This window comes from Eumetopias jubatus, unplaced genomic scaffold (assembly GCF_037043125.1).
Source record: "Eumetopias jubatus isolate StellerSeaLion01/CBP00866 unplaced genomic scaffold, mEumJub1_p1.0 scaffold_3, whole genome shotgun sequence".
NCBI classification, from domain to species: Eukaryota; Metazoa; Chordata; class Mammalia; order Carnivora; family Otariidae; genus Eumetopias; species Eumetopias jubatus.
The window spans coordinates 60,153,364-60,169,413 of record NW_028274809.1 but is presented as its reverse complement, the minus strand read 5'-3'; the positions used below and the strand labels follow the sequence as shown (position 1 = coordinate 60,169,413).

The 16,050-nt window shown below is 44.8% G+C and overlaps 1 pseudogene; it reads right to left on the bottom strand.

Annotated features, from left to right (window-relative positions):
* Window positions 1-2,286: 2,286 nt before the first annotated feature.
* LOC114225013 (small ribosomal subunit protein uS2 pseudogene) lies at window positions 2,287-15,152 on the bottom strand (annotated as a pseudogene).
* Window positions 15,153-16,050: the final 898 nt, after the last annotated feature.

Genomic DNA, 16,050 nt, shown 5'->3' with positions numbered 1-16,050 from the left:
CTCTCTGGGGCTGTCGAGTCTCCCTGGTAGTAGCCCCAGCCCTCTGATGTCAAGGAGGTCCTTCCCTAGCCTCTCCCCTAGAGTAAGTTTGCTTCCTTAAGACAGAAGGGAAAGATGTACCACTTTCTTACCTGAGGGGAAAAGAAACACTCAGTGGGTAACTGGTGTGGTATTTAAAAGAAATCATACACAGGTAATTTCTCCTAACACTTAAAATTTTATATCCTAATGGTATTTCTGTAGAGCACACTCCTCCCACTGTATTTAATGAATCTTTGTTGCTTGTCTCCCTCCTCCACTAGAGCATGAGCTCTTTGAAGGCAGGCACCCTGACTCTGTCCTTCTACCTGTGCATCCCCTCTGCCTTGCTGTTCTGGTTAACTTTTGTTGTGGAAAAAAGTACCCCAGAACACAGTGGCCTAAAACAACAAAAATGATTCAAGTACCTCATGCGATGTGGGCAGGGTTTAGCAGGGACAGCTTGTCTCTCTGTTCCATGCATGTCAGCTAAGGTGCCTCCAGTTGACATTTCCAATATGGCCTACTCACATGGCTGGCCATTGGTGCAAACTGTCAGTTCCTCTCCACATGGGCTTCCTCACGCAGCAGTGTCTGGGTTTCCAAAACAAACATCCCAGGAGAACCAGGTGGAAGAAGCTGTATTGCCTTTGATAACCTGGCCTTGGAGGTCAAATAACGTCTACTGTGGTCGGGAAGGGAACGCTGATCGCACCCCTCCGTGGGAGGAGGGCCAGGGTGACACTGAGAGAAGAGCTTGTGGGTGGGAAATGCTGGAAAATGCGCCCATCACATTAGCATAGGGCCTAGGACTTGATAAAGGATTGGTAGATGAATGAAGAACTGTATGAATGAATAAATGGCTAAATAAAGCCAAGGTGCCAAAGCTTTGTAGCACCAGAAGGAGCAATAGCTCCTGAGGGGTTCTACTAGGTATTAGGTCTCTTAGACTCTTTGGGGTAAATAAAATTTTCTCAATTGTTTTGGATGTGTGGAGTTTTTATATAATTGGGAAAGAAAATGGGTTCAGAGAATCTCAGGATACATTTCTTTCTGAATTTCAAATTCTCAGCTGAGACAGAGTGTCAAAGGCATAGGGTTGGAAGGGAGATTAATTTTTAACTCTTATACCCTTTAGTACACTTTGGATTTTGAGCCATGAAAATCATGTACAAGTATATATTCCTTTAAGTGTTAAGTTCTAAAATGAACTTTAAATTTAAAATTAAATTTATTGTAAAGGCCATCATCATCAACTTACTCTCAAATGATTCAGAAAAAATATAATATGTATATAAATATGGAGAGAGAAAGAGAACAATAGGGCAAAACCGGCAAAATGTTGACAACAGATACATCTGGGTAAAGGATGTATGAATTTTTTTAAAAGATTTTACTTATTTATTTATAACAGAGAGAGACACATGAGAGAGGGAACACAAGCAGGGGGAGTGGGAGAGGGAGAAACAGGCTTCCCGCTGAGCAGGGAGCCCAATGTGGGGCTCGATCCCAGGACCCTGGGAGCATGACCTGAGCCAAATGTAGTTGCTGAACGACTGAGCCACCCAGGTGCCCGTGTATGAATGTTCTTAATGTTACTATTCTTTTGTGCTCACAACTTCCCTGTAGATTTGACATTTTCCAAATAAAAAGTTTTTGAAAATCCTGATGGGATGAACATGGACCCAAACTGCTGGGCGATCAGTATAACAGCTTCTTTTTGGGGAGGAAGTGTCTTCTCAGCTGTTTTTGTGGTTGCTTTCCTAGTGCAAATTGAAGTTTTTATTCACAGACCCTCTTTTAATATTTTTCTGGAATAAATCCTTTAGTGAGTTTAATAGTAACAAAAATGAGAAAATCATAGTTAATCCCAATAAGGAATCCTTTCAAAATTGGTGGCATCAAGACTAGCAGGTGACATAATGGATAGACAATCCGATAAGCTTCATGTGTGTGTGTGTGTGTGTGTTTTATTATTATGTTATGTTAATCACCATACATTACATCATTAGTTTTTGAAGCTTCATGTGTGTTGAACACTGCCTCCCTAATATTTAAATGGAAAGTTTCATAAGAGAGAAAGGGGAAGGAAGGGAACTCACATCGACTTAGTACTTTCTGAGACCATCACTGTGCAAGGAGTTCTAAATGTGTTAGCTCAACAACTATCCTCAAAACCCTTTTTTTTGTCGACTTTTACAAACTGTTTATTTTCCGTCAACCTTTCCCATTTCTATTTCCATTTTGTTTGCTTTGTGGAAGAGCAGCTTAAGACGGCTCAGTGGTTGTTCCTGCCCATTCAGTGGCCTGAGCAGTGGGAGCTGCAGACCAGTCTTCAGTGGCCGGCTGGGCGCTCCAGTCCTCAGTGGGGAACTGCTGAATAGGCACCGGGGGCACCTGCACGCCTTCAGACCAGTCTGCGACTTCAGGCTGAGTAGCAGTGAACTCAGGAGCTGGAGCCGTCCATTCACCCTGAAATTCCTCCTTGGTCACAGCCTGTTCAGCAGAGGCCTGCTCTTCCTTTTCCATCTCTTCAGGATCTCTGTAGAAGCAGAGATCAGGCACGACCTCCCATGGGTGTTCACGGGAAATGGTGCCACGCATGCGCAGAACTTCCCTGGCCAGCCTCCACCACATCAGACCCACCGGGTGAGCTCCCTTGTTGTTGCAAGGGATGGCGATCTCCACATAGTGCAGAGGAGAGTCGGCGTTAGAGCGATGGCAGGCAGGTTAACATAGGACGCCTCTGTAAGAGGCTGGTGGTCAGCCCTGGGCTCAGTAACCACCAGCAGTCTCGGCTCCCGGCAGGCTGCCTGGATCGGGTTAGTGAAGGTTCCAGGAGTGAAGCGGCCGGCAATAGGAGTGGCTCCGGTAGCAGCAGCAAACTTCAGCACAGCTCGCTGGCCACTATTCCTGGACGATGTGACACTGACATCAGCTGGGTTTTCAATGGCAACAGTGGCACGAGCCGCCAGCAGAAGCTTCTCCCAGGTCCTCTTCAGATTTATGATGTAGATACCATCACTTTTCCTTTTGTAGATGTACTGTTCTGTTTGAAAGTCAAGTTTGGTGCCCCCTAAATGGGTTCCTGCTGCAAGGAATTTGAGGACATCCTCCTCCTTCGTTTGCAGGACATCAAGGGCTCCAGACACTGTGAAAGTTTCCCTTTAAGTTACAACAGGAAGGCAAAACAACGCCGTATGGACACTTTCCTGGGTAGCGCGGAAAGGCCCTCAAAACCCTTTTAAGCAGATTTTACTATCCCTCCCCTGTAACTAGGGAAACGGGCAGTGGTTGTGCCCGTTCTGATGCCCTTGGCTTCAAGTAAGAGAACTTCAATTTGACTGGCTCAAACAGCAAGGACATTTATTCTCTCACACTTGAAGAGGCTGGGAGCAAGAAAAAAGGACTGATCATACGCCAGGGATTCTGCCAGCCCTGACAAGACGAAGATGAGAAAACCTTAGCACCGGCTTATGGGAAGTCACAAGCGTCAGAATGCTGTGGATTTGCCTGGTGTTTGCCATCAGCTGGGACTCCGTCTGTATGGTGATAGGCACATGTGATTATTATTAATGAACCTATGGCTTACCGATAGCAACTAAATAACTCACTGCTTTTTTAAGAGAAATATTTGCATTTCAAACCAATGATGTATTTTCTCACCAAGATTAATATTATTTCTGTGTATCTACATATGATTTTATTGGCTTATATTTTGTGTAATCTTAGATCATTTTGCTTCTTGGCCTTATTTGCAAATAAGGCAGTTTTCTGGCCTGAAGAATCACTTTTATGTTAGGTCAAAAACAGTTGGAAGGGTGCCTGGGCGGCACAGTTGGTTAAGTGTCCAACTCTAGATTTCAACTCAGGTCATGGTCCCAGGGTCGTGAGATCGGGCTCCCTGCTCAGTGGGGAGTCTGCTTGGGATTCTCTCTCTCTCCCTCTTCCTCTGCCCCTCCACCACTCACACACACTCTGTCTCTCTAAAATAAATAAATAAATAAATAATAAAAAAACCAACAACCAGCTTGAGTAATTTTAACATTTTCATTATTAAAAATACAAAAAATAAGAATGCCATCAATTTTCTGGTAGATAATGCTTATCTTTGCATGAAAACTAGTATTGGTCCTATGAAAAATAGATATATTTAGACCCAGCACCACAACACTTCATTGGCATTCTTTAAAAAGTTCACATCTGACGTCTCATTTAAATCCTTGCCTTTTTTCTCATGGTCTTCTACGAGCCTTTCCTTATCAAATTCTGGCTTTAGTCTCTCGCTACTCCAATTTTCTCACACTTGCGTTGTGGAAAGCACATTGGACTAGCAACCAGGAGACCTCAATACCAGTTTCAAATTGCTCTAATTGGGCCGCCCCTTGGGCCTCAGTTTTACACCAGGTTTTGGACCTGGGTGAGAGGTGCAAAGCAGATGGTATCTCCAGACCTGACTCTGACGGGTAGCATTGCCTGGATCACTATGTGATTGATTGGCAATGTCCGCCATGGGCTGGAAGAATGGTAGCACTCCCATCATGTGTTCTTTTAATAGGCTGGATGCTGTGTGTGTTTTATTTGTTTTCTTTTTAAAAAGAGCAGCTTTATTGAGGTCTAATTACTGAGGTATAATTGACTTATAACAAACTGCACATATTTAAAGTACAATTTGATAAGTTTTGTCTTCTGTATTGTTAGGGTTTTCCAGAGAAACAGAACCCATAATGTATAACATATAAATGCTGAACCAGGCATGCATTCCAAGGATAAACCCTATTTGGTGATAATGTATTACCCTTCTTATATATTGTCAGATTCAATTTGCTAAAATTTTGTTAAGAATTCTTGCCTTTTTGCATGAAGAGTATAGGTCTGTAGTTTTCATTTCTTGTAATATCTTTGTCAAGATTTTGGTGTCAGACTAACGCTGGCCTCATAGAATATTGGAAAGTATTTCCTTTTTAACTTTCTGGGAGAGTTTGTATAGAATTGATATTATTGCTTCTCTAAACATTTGGGAAACTTACCAAGTGAAGGCATTTGTGTCAGGAGTTGTCATTTGGGGAAGGGTTTTAGCCGCAAATCCAATTTCTTTAATAGGGCTATTCAGATGATCTCTTCCTTCCTAGGGAATCTTAGTGAGGGGCTCTGAGGCAGTGTTGAGTCTAGGGTTAATTTCCCCCACTGCTGAGTTGAGACCATTCTGAGTAGTCTACCCTGTTCCCTGGTCCCAGGCAGTTTCCTGTCAAGCAGACCTAAACAATGTTCAACTGAATTCTTAGGGAGGACCCTCTGCAGAACTCCAGAGTCCTCTCTCTGTGCAGCTCTCCACCCCCCCCACCCCCCCCACACATCCACTGTGGATTCCAGTCACCTTGGCCTCTCCAGTTTTCTCTACTCGAGGAGACAGCCAGACTCCATCCAGGTTCCGCCTCCTTGTGCAGTGGCCTGGAAATTCTCTCAGTGCAATAAGCTGGAGCAATTTTAGGGCTCACCTGATCTGTTTCTCATCTTTCAGGGATCATTGCCCTTCACTGCCTAATGTCCAATGTCTTAAGAGCTACTGTTTCATATATTTTGTCTGGTTTTTCAGTTGTTTCAGATAGGAGAATAAATCTGGTTTTTGTTCTTCCAGCTTGGTCCAGAGTGGAAGTCTCCAGGCTTGAAAACTTCTACAGGTTTATTTAACATCATGATTCCAGATCTCCAGCATCACATTCTTGGGGTGATTTGGAACAGTTTGGTTGCTTAAATTTGTGTTGTGTTTGACAGTTTCTTCGTTCTAGTATGTTCTCTCTTATAGACAGGTCTTGGCATTCTGCTTGGGCAGAATAAGTACACTTTTAAAGGAATCCCAGAAAGTTCCTGACCTCACTGATGCTTAAACTCTCACCATTAGCCAGCCATTTCTTTGGTTAAGGGAATCCTCTTCTAAATTTCTCTTCCATAATCCAGATACCTCCAGGGAAAATATATGTTAAATCCTTAACATCTTAATGTTAATGAATTCATTACTTTTTTCTCTTATTAATTCATTATTTTTTTCTTTTTATAATTATGAGAACCCCAGTGTCAATACGTAAGGTGTAAAAGGATGGGGAAAAGGGTACAGAAATGGTGTTACCTGTGGGTCAGCTTTATTTGCAGACTGAATGCCTATCAGAATAAAATGTTCTTAATACTCAAAGAGACAACTTCATGTGGAAAGAGTGTCACTTGGTTTTCTGACCCAAGGATCAAGTCACTTAACTACTTTCTAGAATTCTGCTGTTACTGAAGTGCTGTACCTTGGACAAATAACATACTCTTCTGGACACAGAGATGAGATAGGGTGGATAACTGCCTTGTGCCATGACAGAGGGCACAGGGAACTAGGTGGAAGTGCTTTGAATTCTTCAGAGGCAAGAGGCAGATACAAAATATGTGTAAGATGCCTTGTCAACTTTGCTCGTGGTTGGGTCAAGGCTGCAGACCTAAAATTGATTTTTACCCCTCTGTTAACAGATGAAGAGTCATCTTGGGCACAGGAATAAGATCTCATTTAGTTATCTTGGTATTTTGGCCAGCATTTGGTTTTTGAAGGGAGTGGTGTCTTCTGCATTCCTGTGGACTTCTTTCTAAAAATAAAGTTAAAATTAGTTCTCAAAATCTTCACGTTATTTTGTTTTCTAAACAAGTAAAATGGAGGTCAATGGCTACAGAGACCTTGCTACACAAAAAGAAATCCATAGATTTGTGCCCCCCAAAATGGTCACTAAACCATGAAATGGATCTCATGGGATGGGAGTGGGGGTGTGGGGCTAAAAATTCTGTATAGAGATGGGGAGGGAAGGTGGTCCATGAACCCTTGGTTTTTAAGTATCCTCCTTGGGCAATTATCCTACCTACTACTGGGACGTGATAAGCTGAAGTCAGGGAGAAAGAAATGGACTCCTGCCTCCAAATATTAATTATCTTAATCATTAAGTTGACATTTTCAAAGTTCTTTGTATTTTTTTTTTTTTTTTTACAGAAGTCTCATAAGAAAAGATCTGGAGGTCCTAGGAAACAAAACTACAACCTACTACCAGATGTAATTGAGTCAGACCCACATTGGGTCTTACAACATTAGTGTACCTCACATTTATCTGGGGGGCTTATTAACAAACCAGATTTCCAAGCTCTACTCTAAGAGATTCTAGTCAGAAAGCCTGGGATGCAGCCCTTTGCCTTTGTTTTTCACAAGGACCCCGTGTTTCTTTTTCCATTTTCATTTTTATTTTATTTATTTAAGTAATCTCTACGCTCAACGTGGGGCTCAAACTCATGACCCTGAGATCAAGAGTCACATGCTCCTCCGACCCAGCCAGCCAGGCACCCCAAGCACCCCATGTTTCTGATGTGGACCTCATTTTGGAAACATTGACCTAGATATTTTAAGCTACTCAGTGATTTTTACTGAACGGTTCAAGTGTTTCCCAGGGAAGGAGCCTTTTAGGACATGCGAGAACTGATAATTGAGGCACAAAAGAATAATTAAAGAGAGCCAGCTGGCAGGAAATGCAGGAGGGTGATTCTTTGTTTGTTTATTTATTTATTTATTTGAGAGGGAGCATGAGCATGAGTGGGGGGAAGGGCAGAGGGAGAGGGAGAAGCAGACTCCCCGCTGAGTACGGAGCCCCACGTGGGGCTTCACGTGGGACTCGACCCCAGGACCCCGAGATCATGACTTGAGCTAAAGTCAGATGCGTGACAGAATGAGTCACCTAGGCGCCCCCAGGAGGGTGATTCTTGAAGACTGCTGGAGCGGTGGCTCCTAGACACTGCAGTCCCCTCTTCTGCCCTGTGTCCGAGCCTCAGACCTGGGTTGCTCCAGGCCCTACGTGACAGAGTGTCAAGGCGGTGCAGGTTTGCAGAGAGTCGGGGCGGGAGTGCCTGGGTGGTAGCGGTAGGATTTGGAACTTGACCGAGCTGAGCAACCGAACAAAGGCAGGACCTGTGACCGAACACGCCAGCAGCCAAGCTGGTAGAGCTGTCCCACAGAGAGTGGTAGCAGCAGGGCCAGCCAAAAAGTCGTGGGAGAACCCTGCATGTAGATAACGAGCCAGAGCGGGGCTGAGCTTGGCAGCCTCTCCAGTGGACACTTGTGAGGGGTATTGGCAACACCTCGCAGGCTAGGGCTGGAAGCCAGGCCAGGCTGGCCTGGCCCATCAGATTGGGAGACAAAGAAGAATTTAGGTTAGGGGGTCTTTGGACGAGGATCATTTTTTTGTGACCATACGAAGCCTTGGTTTCATCTGGAAATTGAGGGAGTTATATTGGAAGGGGGTTCCATGAGGTTCCCGCCAGCCTCCCTGTTTTGTGAGTGAATGACGTCACCTATGAAGTCCCTATAAACTTGAAGCCGTTTACCATGCGCCTATCTATACCAGGCACGGTCCTCGGTTGCTGTGGTAATCAGTAGGTCCGCCAACCACTTAAGATGTTGGTGTTGGGCAGCGATGAACTCTGGGAACTCTGGGAACATGCAGTAGAATGTGGGGTACTGTGCCTGGACCTGTGTTTCTGTGAGGGTGAGAGAGTGTGAGTGTGTGTGTTTCCAACCTAATTTTACTCATGGGGGCGCTGCCAAGAGGAAAAGGAAAGAATTATTTTGCCATGAGAACAGCTTGGGTTATACAAAGAAATTTCTTCTAATGCAATTGGTGGATTCTGTTTCCAGGAACGGGGGCCCTGCCCAGCCTTTGTAACTACTGCTCATTGTTCCCGCCACACCCCCCACCCCTGCTCAGCACACTCCTCCCCCAGACAGACATTCGAATGGCTCTGAAATAGACTTCTCCCCCCTTGTCCCCTCAGCAGTTTTTATTCCTGTGGATCTTCAGTTTCCTTTCTACATGGCTCTTCCTTCAAACTTCTGAACCACTCTGGAAACCCTCATGGCCTTCTCTTACTTCTATTTCAGGCTTTGTTTTATAAATCACCAGAGGTGTGGGGCGTGGGGGTGTGGGGCGGGTAAACTCTTCCTGAGAAGAATCCACTGGTCTCCTTGCCTTCTCTATTGACTATTACCCCAGGCTGACGTCTCCTTTGCTTGCTGCCATACCAGGAAAAGTTTAAAAAAAAATACCTGCAGAAAAAGACAGGACACTCTAAGCGGGACATAGCCGAGGTGGCCGTGGGCAAGCTGGGGGGATGAGGCGGGGGTGGAGGGGCTATGTTTACATGTCTGGTAAGGGCCAGAGGGCAGAGAAGAACAGAGCCTCTGTCGGGACAAAGGAAACGGACAGTCTTTGCCAGCCTTTTCCAACCAAGTTTCCATTGCTGTGGGCTTGTACTTTCATTTGAGGTGTTATGAATTCCAGCAGTTTAAACATGTTCATTTCACAGTGTCCCCCAGAGCCAAAAATGCCTTTTGGATTATTAGCTATTTGGGATTATCCTTATCTTTTTTATATGAGGAGGGGCATATTAGCGCTCAAATCCTCGTCATGGCTGATGTGAATATAAGTAGTGGCAATCAGAGCCAGCTCAAGGAGAAATGGGAAGTTTCTCATAGGAAACAAAGATGTTTCAGGAAGATAAGAATGTTGCTGGGGCCCCGTGGGGGCCTGGAACCAGCAAGGGCAAAGTTGTTAGCGATCGGGGCAGCCATCTTCTCTGTCTCTGGGGATGGGGACACACAGGGTCTGGGGACTGTTGTTTTCTCTTCCCTTTGTCCTCCTTCTTCAGAGGAATAGCCACCTCCACTGAGTATAGAGGTACTCTCGATCACAATTCCAAATTCCCAGGAGAGAGAATTTGGCTCAGCTTGGTCAGATATCCTCTCCTGTTCCCAACAGCCGTGGCTGAGTTAGAAGGTGAGCAATGGTGAGTAAACATGGTTGTGGTGCAGTCTCGGAGGGAGGAGGCAGTTCTCAGAGAAATAAGGTTATTGTGGGCTGGACAGAGATATGCCAGGTATGTTTTCTGTAGCTGTTCGTATTTTCTGTGTAACCTATGTATCCCTTTTTCCTTTCTCTCTTAATATTTATATTAATCATTTGTGCAACTGGGTTCACTTCCATGTTGAAAGTTCTTGAGGACCAGGTGTACCCAGTTCTGTAAACATGCAGGTTGCCTCATACAACGTCTTGTACCTTATGAGGGTCACAGTAGAAAACATATGTGGAATATTTAACATCTCAAACTTGTGCTTCACCAAGATTGGATTCACTTTGGTCTAAGACTTAGAATCTGTAGAATTTTAAGAGACTGGTGATTAACAGAATGAGACTTGTGTCCCTATTCCAAAGGTAAAATAGTACTAAGAGGATTATTTTATTGATTTAATAAAATTAAAGAGGGTTTCTTTGATATTCACCTAAGGAAAAGGGGCAGCTATCAGTAGAAAGGACTTTTCAAGATTTCTTCCAGTGGCCGGCTTCGTGGACCTCACATAAGAACTTACACACGGAGGAATTAAGTCATGGAAAAATTAAGGGATATGTTTTTGGAGCGGTTGTTGGTAGAACTGAGACCCAGGTGAGTTCCTCTTCTCAGGCCCCCTGCTTCAGCTTTTGGTCTGTCCCTACTGAGCTGGTAGTACAGATGTGTTCGTGCCATGTGGTGTTCCTGGTAGACACACTGCCCTCATAGGCTAGATAACAACCTTTGGGGTTGCTGACCATTGCAAAGTGAATGACTTTTCCAATTCTGTGCAACCAGCAAGCCACTGGAGCTCCGTTTTAAAAAGGAGACCAAATCATTACAACTTTTCTTACTGGGTGTTTTGTGTGTGGTATTAGTAATATTGTATCACTGAAGTTTACTGAAATGATTTGACCTTTAAATATTTCTCCCCTAAAACCACTTAAAAGAGCAAGATACTGGAGGAATGAGCTGAGCTCCACATATCTGAGAACAAACTGGCAAAGTTGCTAGTGGCTATTTTTCTTGACTGGTCATCTTGCAAGTTACTTGTGTCTTTAAAAAAGTGGGTTTGAAATCTAGCTTTTGAATTGTAGGCATGGCATATTGACCCTACTGAAGAGAATGAGTACTTATCCCAAGGAAGGTAAATTTAAATTCATTTAGACTCAGATCCGATCACATCCCTTGAAACATAACTATATATAGTGAAGGCTGACATCAAGCTCTTCACTGATAAGGCAGGTGTCTATTCTGCCCCCCAGCACCACTCTTGTGTCCGTGACCCCCGAGCATGCTGACCTTGGGAAATGGCACTCCTCACTCCTTCCATTACCCAGCTGGCCTACATGACCCTTGTGGTGTTTGTTGAGGGGTCATAATGAAGATTCCTACCCCTGTCTGTCCCCGTGACACACTGGAAAGCCACACATGGGCTTCAAAGCAGTAAGAGACAGCAGAGGAGCATCATGGGAATGTTGTCATCAGCTCTTGGTGTCTTGCGTTCTCTCTATCCTTGGCCCCTCTGGTCCAGCCTTGGGTCCTTCACATCAGTTCTCATGTTTGACCCCATCGATAAAAGCCAGGAGCGTTGCTGTCTTCATGCAGGCAATTTTAAAGCACGTGAGGAGTGATTCAGACTGTTCCCGTTGACAGGGGATAGTGAGGGAGATAATGTAACAAGTGTGTGGGGAGCGGACCTTGGGGGTATCCAGAGCTGGAATGTGGCCTAGCCTGTGGGCTCAGGCACCAGAATGGGAAGATGAAATGGAGAGGGTACAGTGCTCTGTCTGCCCTGCCTGGTCTCCATTTTACACCCTATCATCTGCATCTTCAGGAGGTGGGGAAGGGCCTGAAAGGTCATAGAGTCCAATACCACCGCCCCAGCTGTGTCATATCTATTTCATCCCTGTGAGGGAATATTTCCAAGGGTGGGACTCCCAAGGCATACCATTCTGTGTCTGGAGCTGATGCCAGAAAGTTCTATTAACCTGGAAATAACATACATGTCTAAGAGTGGGGGAATGGTTGAATGTGAAATAGCATACAGGATATTATGCAGCTGCTGAAGTTTATGTTTTCAAAGAATTTCAAAATGTTATGGAAAGATACTCAAAATAATAAGTGTGAAAAACAGGAAATAAAACTATTTACAATGCACATATGTGAGAAGTTATATGTGATCATATGTGTTTATATGAACACACATATATTTGCATTTAAAAAGACTAAGATAGTCTATTGGTAGTTGATTTACAGTGATTTTTTTTTTTTTTTGTGGTAGATACTGTTGAGATCTATTAAAATGCTATTTTCTTCTCCTTTTCCAGCCTCACACTCTACAGGCTAGAAAAGCTAGATATTCCTCTCCCAGTCTCTCCTGTGGGTACAATTGGCCACATGACCCAGTATGGCCAATGAGATATATGAAGACCTCTGAGAAACTATTTACTTTTTGACAAAAGGCTAGCACCAAAAAGGAAAAGGTCCTCTTTGGCTACCCCTTCATCATAACCCCACCTCCTTGCTTTGAATGCTGATTTGTGTTGTTAGAGCTTCAGCAGCCATCTTGTGACCCAGACGCTGCAGAGGAAGGTGAAACCAACACTCTGAGGTTGGTGAAGAAGGTTGGAAAAAGCCTGATATCTTAACCATGACTACTTCTAGGCTTTTATTTAAGTAATAGAAAACATTTTTGTTGTTGTTTAAGCTAGTATTAATTAGGTTTTCTATTACTTCCAGTTACATAAATCCTAATGGATACATTTGCTTTCTTTATTGTATATTATTCCAGTTGCTTCTCGAAGCAGCCACCCACCGTCTTGATTTCACTCCTCAGGGCTATCCATTATAAGCCCAATCCCTCTTTCACGTGTCAGAATTTTAGATACTTGTCAAGAATTCTGACTTCTCCCCTGATGCTTCTTTTCTCCAGCAAAACAGCACTGGTCCTGTCTTCCATGGATTGGAGTTCCCTGATCACACCAGTCATTCATGCTCTCCAGTTTGCACCCTTCTCAATGTACAGTGGGAAGACCTGAAGTTGATATTACAGGGTCTAACCAGGAAAAATGGACCTGACCGCCTCCTCCTTCCTTCACATCCCACTTTTCTACTGGATTAGCTTCAGATCCCATCTGCTTTGGGGTACCCCCCCATCTGAGGCAAACCTCCTGACCCTTTTCCATGTGCTTGGTACAGATAGTTTGTTTGATTATTATTTTTTTAATCTCAAGTGCAGGACATTCCCTTCGTCCTTATTAAGTTTGCTTTTATTAAATTCAGGCTGGCATTCTAGCTGGTTGGGACTTTGGTGGATTCTAATTATGTATTTGCTGTTCCTTTTGGCTTCCTGTCCTCTACAAATCTGATAAGCATGCCTCCTGTGTCTTCATTTCAACTCCTTGATAACAAGTATAACCCAGATGTCAGTTGACGTCACCCTGTCCTTTGAGATCTAAATAAAATTAGCTCAAGCCCCCTATCACACATCCTGTGGGAAGTCAGACGCCCTCCCAGAGATCTTCGGGAAACTCCCAGGGCTTTCATGGCCACTTGTGGTTCCACATTCCTCCTCCTACTGGCCTCTGTGGTTGCTCTCTCTTCTCAGGTTCGTGCGGATCAGGCCCTTCCCCTGATGGCTTTAAAGACACAGACACTTAGGGGTGTGGCAGATTCTGTTCAAGACTGGCAGAGATGGTATGTGTGTAGGCGTGGAGTCATGGCTGCAGAACGGGTCCTCAGATGGAGTTCATAGGTCTCCTCGTTCTGTCCTTGAAAGTCCCCCAGTAACACCACCGGTGGGCCTTTCTGCCTGGCCTCCTTTCCCCACGTGCTCCTCTAAACTACCAGAGAGCAAGGCCTTAGGGTTTCCCGGGAACAGCCCTTGTTCTGGAGGGGAGGGGGGGATGGGGAGACTTAAGGCAGACCCTGGACAAATATATGAGGAATCAAAGTGCATCTAAGATATCCCTCCCCTTCCTTTTTAATGTATATTTTAATAATAAATTCCATTGAATCCCAGTTAACCAAAATATTATTTTACCATCTATTATGAATTGGATTGAATTGAGTTCCCCCCAAATTCATGTTGAAGCCCGAACCCTTGTACCTCAGAACCTCAGAATGTGACTATACTTGGGGATAGGGCCTTTGAAGAGGTGATATTAAGTTAAAATAGGCTCCTAGGGTGGGCCCTGAGCCAATCTAACTGATGTCCTTATAAGAAGAGGGGCTTTGGACACATGAGTGACATCCAGGATGTGTGTGCATGGAGAAAAGACAGAGTGGAGAGGAAGCGAGAGGGCCGCCATCTGGGGCGCCTGGGTGGCTCAGTCGGTTAAGCGTCTGCCTTCGGCTCAGGTCATGATCCCGGGGTCCTGGGATCGAGTCCTGCATCGGGCTCCCTGATCAGTGGTGAGTCTGCTTCTCCCTCTCCCTCTGTGATCTCTCTCGCTCTCACTCTCAAATAAATAAATAAAATCTTAAAAAAAAAAAAAAGAGGGCTGCCATCTGCAAGCCAGGGAGAGCCACCTGGGAGGACACAAACTTGGCTGGCATCTTGATCTTGGACTTGCAGCCTCTGTGGGTGTGTGAGAAAATAGAGCTCTGTTGCTTAAGCCACTGAGTCTGTGCATGTTGTTACAGCAACCCTAGCGAACTAATATACCCTGTCACCAACATTAAAAAAAAAATTTAACAAGTGTCGTGGGTGGAAAGGTGGTCCCCCAAAAGTTATGTCTGTATCCTAACCCCTAGAACCTGTGAATGTGACCTTATCTGGGGAAAGGGTCTTGGCAGATGGAATTGAGTTAAGGATCTTGAGATAAATCATGGGATTATCTGGCAGTGCCCTAAATCCCATGACAAATGTCCTTATAAGGCACAGGAGAAGAGACACAGACCCAAGGAGAAAGCCATGTGACTAGGAGGTGGAGATCAGGGATGCAGCCGCAAGCCAAGGCTGCCACCAGCCCTCTGAGGGAGTGTGGCTTTGCTCACACCTTGACTTCAGACTTCGGGCCCCCATAAAGGGGAGAGAACACATTTCTATGGTTTTAAAAACCATCAGATAGATGTGTGGTGATTTGTTACAACAGCACTAGGAAACTAATACAAGGGGGTGCTTTATATTCTTTCTCATACCTTGACACGTGGTAGATGGTCAGGGCCTTCTGGTAGAAGCTGACTGCTAGGGCTCCCACTAATGCTGGGGTTCCCCTCCAGGACAGTGACTCTTTCATCCACCTGGAAACTCCAAATGTCCTGAGCAGTCTTTCTCAGGGTGCTGGTGCCCAAAGTTGAGGGGAATGACTAGTACACTGTGAAGTTTCTCTGCGGATGTTTGCATGCTGCCCCTTCCCATCAGTAAGGAATCCACAGCCACGCCTCCCCATATTTTTTTCCTTCTTGTATTGGTTTGCTAGGGCTTCCATAACAAAGTACCACAAACTGAGTTGCTTAAATGTCAGAGGTTTATTGTCTCCTAGTTCTAGAGGCTAGCATTTGGCAGCCAAGATGTCGGCAGAGTTTGTTCTTCCCGATGGCTGTGAGGGAGGGCTCTGGTCCAGGCTTCTCTCCTTGGCTTGTAGATGGCTGTCTTCTTCCCGTGTCTCTTCACATTGCCTTCCCTCTAGGTATGTTCGTCTCTGTGTCCAAATTTCTCCTTTTTATAAGGACAGCATTCATGTTGGCTTAGGGTCCTGCATATGACCTCACTTTATTTTTTTTAAAGATTTTATTTATTTGACAGAGAAAGAGAGCACAAGTAGGCAGAGCAGCAGGCAGAGGGAGAGGGAGAAGCGGGCTTGGCAGTGAGCAGGGAGCCTGACACGGGCTCGATCCCAGGACCCCAGGCCCATGACCTGAGCCGAAGACAGATGCTTAACCAACTGAGCCACCCAGGCGCCCCTATGACCTCACTTTAACTTGATGCCCTCTGGAAAGACCTTATCTCTAAATAAGGTCCAATCCAAGATAATGGGAGTGGGTGGGTGAGGACTCCAACATATCTTTCTTGGGGAAGGCGTCACAACTGAACCCATAATAGATCCTTTTGAGTTTCACTTCATTAACTGGCCCAGTGTTCCTGGATTTTATTGGTATATTTATAGGTCATTGTATTTCTCTAAATCTGTTTGG